Source organism: Lepisosteus platostomus, chromosome 1, assembly GCF_059453375.1.
Source record: "Lepisosteus platostomus isolate fLepPlt1 chromosome 1, fLepPlt1.hap1, whole genome shotgun sequence".
NCBI classification, from domain to species: Eukaryota; Metazoa; Chordata; class Actinopteri; order Semionotiformes; family Lepisosteidae; genus Lepisosteus; species Lepisosteus platostomus.
The window spans coordinates 54,997,058-55,001,610 of record NC_142611.1 but is presented as its reverse complement, the minus strand read 5'-3'; positions in this window follow the sequence as shown (position 1 = coordinate 55,001,610).

Genomic DNA, 4,553 nt, shown 5'->3' with positions numbered 1-4,553 from the left:
AATGCTAAAACAGGAGGATCCCCAGTGCTCCATTCAAAACATTGTCTTTGGTGCCACCTAGCGCTGTGTTGATGTGATCTGCAGCTGAATTAACGTGGAAAGGTAACGCATTCATCTTTCTCCGTTTTCGTATGAAGCAAACTTTCGAAACTGTGAACAAATTACAATACAAAACTGAAGGCAAAAATTAATTGCATTCAAATTTAAATTAATCTGTACCTGGGCAGTTTGGTACAATTTGTAACTTTCAATTGTAACGTACAAAAAGCAGCGTAGTAACTGTGGATGATCCCGTGGTTAGTACGCTGCTCCATTCGTAACATGCAAGTTCTTTGCAATTGACCCGTTATGATTTGAAATGCCTGAACAATCTTCCTGTCTGAAATAAATTGTTTTGGAGTGGAGAACTTACAAATGTACAAAATACATTTGAAAAACAATTTGAAAACAAAGTACCCAGTTCTTTTTTTAAGTTTTCCCTTAGACTAACGTATTTAGTGAACAAAAGCAAATAAGATTGCGCAAATCCACAGCAATTCAAAACACGGGAGGTTACCAATTTCATTTAACAGGTGAAATATTGAAACAACGTTTAATATCATAACTTTGTCATCCTGTACAAATCAACTAAAACTAAGGCATAATATCCGGCATCTGTTGTTATCCTGCAGCTAGCAGTACCTGAAATGGATTAAACTGCTGCACACCGAGGTTAAACCTGGTTAGATTCCATTTCTCCTGTGATGTGAACTGGTTTGTGAATGTTCATCCTAAAGTTTCATGAAGATAGTAGTTTTGTCCTGTAGATAGTCCTTTTGAGGACAGCTGGCAGCCATATAACCCTGCAGCTCACAACTGGCAACCCACTGAAGCTAAGCAGGTGTGAGCATGGTCAGTACCTGGATAAGAGACTCCTGGGAAAAACGAAGGTTGCTGCTGGAAGAGGTGTTAGTGGTGCCAGCAGGGGGCGCTCACCCTGTAGTCTGTGTGGGTCAAGTGCCCCAATATAGTGACGGGGACACTATACTGTAAAAAGGCACCATCCTTCAGATGAGATGTAAAACCGAGGTCCTGACTCTCTGTGGTCATTAAAGATCCCAGGGCTTTTCTCAAAAAGAGTAGGGGTGTAACCCTGGCATCCTGGCCAAATTTCCCATTGGCCCTTACCAATCATGTCCTCTTAATAATCCCCATTTATGAATTGGCTTCATTACTCTGCTCTCCTCCCCACTGATAGCTGATGTGTGGTGAGCGTTCTGGTGCACTATGTCTGCTGTCCCGGTGGGGCTGCACATTGGTGGTGGAGGGGATCCCCATTACCTGTAAAGCGCTTTGAATGGAGTATCCAGAAAATAAGGAATTACTATTATTTACAGTTCTTTTCAGATGTAGAGTTCTGCTGAACTATTGTGTAAAGGATGTTCCTGCTGTAATAATAATAACAATTAAGCATTGCTGTCTTGCAGTCCAGGGTTCAGTTTCAAACCTGGGCTGCTGTCTGTGTAGAAATGTGTATGTTCTCTATCCGGTTTCCTCCAAATGTCCAAAGACATACTATTAGGTCAATTGGCTTCTGGAAAATTGGTCCTGGCTGCTGTGTGTCCTAAGCAATGGACTGGCATCCCATCCAGGGAGATCCTACCTTGAACCCGTTGCTTGCTGGGATAGGCTGAATTAACAAAGGAACTATACTATGCCCCAGTTACAATTCTGAAAGGTGGGTCTTCACTTTAGTTTAGCAGGACCCAGAGGCTTGTGTGCTCTCCATGTGACTACAAACCTGCAGCTGATGTGTCAGAATGACCACAAGATCCACAGAAATACTGTCTTCTAGGTTTTGCTCCAGCCCAGTTCAAGTTCAAATACAATTTCAGATTCAGACTCAAGAGCTTTGTTGGCATAACCGATGAGTTACAGTGTTGCCAAAGCAGATACAATCAACACGACATTTACCGATGTTTAAACTACAATCATATCACTGGACATTTACAGACAACACATGAAACATAAAATGTTATTGTGAAACAGTTTCGCTCTCAGCTTTGACAGGAGTTTGCAAACTGGGCTGCCAGCTGTACTGACTGTCCTCCTCCCACCTTCAGAAGGAGAATCAGAAGCTGTTTGGATTCTGGCTGGTCTAGGTGTTCTACAGTATTTGTTACTTCAGGGATGAATGTTTGTCCAATCACAGAAAACAAAGAACAAAAACATCAAATACAACATGAAATGTGCACAAAGAATGGGAAGCTTTCACATTCAAGAGAAAAGTTAGGATTGAGCACATTTGTCAGACAAGACAGTGTCTGACTATGTTCCCCGTGGTTTTTGTACTAACGCAATGTTTTTTGCAGATGAATGCAACCAAAGTTTGGGAATCTCAGTTTCCACACAGCCTCGGAATAACACGTCTTACCTGAAGACAGGTAGTCATCTGGGAATCGTCATTGAGAAGGTTAAGTTCAGGTCTGAGCAGGTCTGGACATACTGTATCTGTGACACTGAGGATAAGGAGCGATTCCCAATTGGAACTGCTAGTATGGTATGTACTGTATGCGATGGTAAGTATGCTGCATAAGCAAGTTTATAATGGATCAGCAGGTGTGCACAGTTTTTAAAATGAGCCATATTGTTGTCCCAGGCAGAGCTGCCATGCATCTTATCAACTTATTTTCCCATAAAAAGGTGACTGGGAGGGCATATTAATTCAGATGAGGGAACAGGTATATAGAGACCCTGGAGACCCCCACACCAACTGGATTTTGATCTAGCTGAGCTCCAGACCTGATTGACATGCTGACTGAATTAGAGAGTTGCTTGATTGGAACCTTTGAGAGTCAGAATCTCGACTCAGGTTGCCAATCAAACACAATGGTCACAAACTTGCTTACAGGTACTGAAAACAACAAGCGAGTTTGGTTTTGTAACCAGGAAGAGACAAGACCCCACATTAAGCAATTTGATTAATTCCTGTGTGAGAGTTCAGAGCAAGTTCCCATGGAGGTTATTGTCTTCTATTTCTATATTATCCAGACATTTTCAAGCTACTGTACAATGAGATGGTTATAAATTGGCCAAGGTGTGGTAAATACTTCAGTGTTTTCGATTACCATGACAAAAAGTTTGTACAGAACTCACTTACAAAACAGAAGTATCACTAATACTATTGGCTATTGTATGTCTGTTAGATCTGCCTATGCTGCAAGACGTCAGAATCTAGCATATAACCTGCGAAAGCCGAGGCATCCTGCCTGGGTCGCAAATAGAAAACCAGCCTTTTCGATATTATCCAATAGGGGGCAGTGTTGGCATTTATACCAAAGATTTTAAGCATACAACTGAAAATTTAGAGGACATTTACTACCGCACAAAATCTTTTGTTTCTAAGCAACACAGGTGTAGAAATTAATTAATTAATTTTAATGTAATTCTGTCTATACTTACAGGTAATACAGTTTTCATCCACTTTCAACTGCTTTAGGGGAACCTGTCAAGCAACGAGTGCAAGGCAAGAAACACACGTGTTGGGACACCAGTCTATCTCAGGGCACAAACAAACATGCTCACACCAGGTCCAATTTTCCACTAACATGCCTTTGTACTATGAGAGGAAATTGGAACTCCCCCACAAACACAAGGAAAGCACACAAACTCTAAAGAGACAGCAGCTCAATTCTGGAATTGAACCCAGAGCTCCAGTACTGCAAAGCAGCAGCACTTACCCACTGCACCACCCCCATCTACACTACCTTATAAGGTAAAGAATTGTCCATTTCATTCAATATGATTCATCACTGCTGCTTTTAACATTAACATAAGCCTAAGAAGATCAACCCCCGTTTCCACTGTGTGTCTCTGACTAAGTTCTGACTTTTTCAGTTTTGGGGAGTAAAAAAAAAAAGTTGCTGTCCAACTATGTAATCATGTTCATCGCTTTCCCCGATGTCTCCCACATCTGGGTTCTCTAAGTAAGCAGGAGAGACCATTGCCTTTATGTGCAATTTGTTCATTGTTTTTTTGGAAAGAAAAGAATATTACAGTACCAAATACAATAATGAAAAAATGTGAAAATCAACATGGCATGACAGACTTGGTACCTAAACAAACTGTGCAAATCCAACAGTAATGAAAAAGGAATAAAGTAGTAGAAAAAAAGTAAAACCAGAGTTGTGAAAGAGATAATTAAAGGTAAAAGAGAAAAAAAGACACACAAGTAGTCAAAGGACAGAAGAGGAAAGCCACAGTCTTCAGGGTTTTTCTTATGTAAGGGCTGTTAGAGAGATTTGTTTTTTGCAGTTGAGCCACTTAGTGCTGAATTAAAATCAAAGGTTTCCTCACACATGACCCATTTAAAGCTGTGAATGATTTATTAAAGAATGCTGTTTGCTGAAGGTGCACATTCAGTACCTCATGGACATCTGTATCACCCTCCTAACTGTGAATGAGTTTTGCAAGTCTATCCTCCTTCCACTCTTGGGAACTCAATAACAGCATTACAGAGATGTGATGCGGCATGTGTTTTTCATATAGTCACAGAATGAGTGTGGTTTCATATG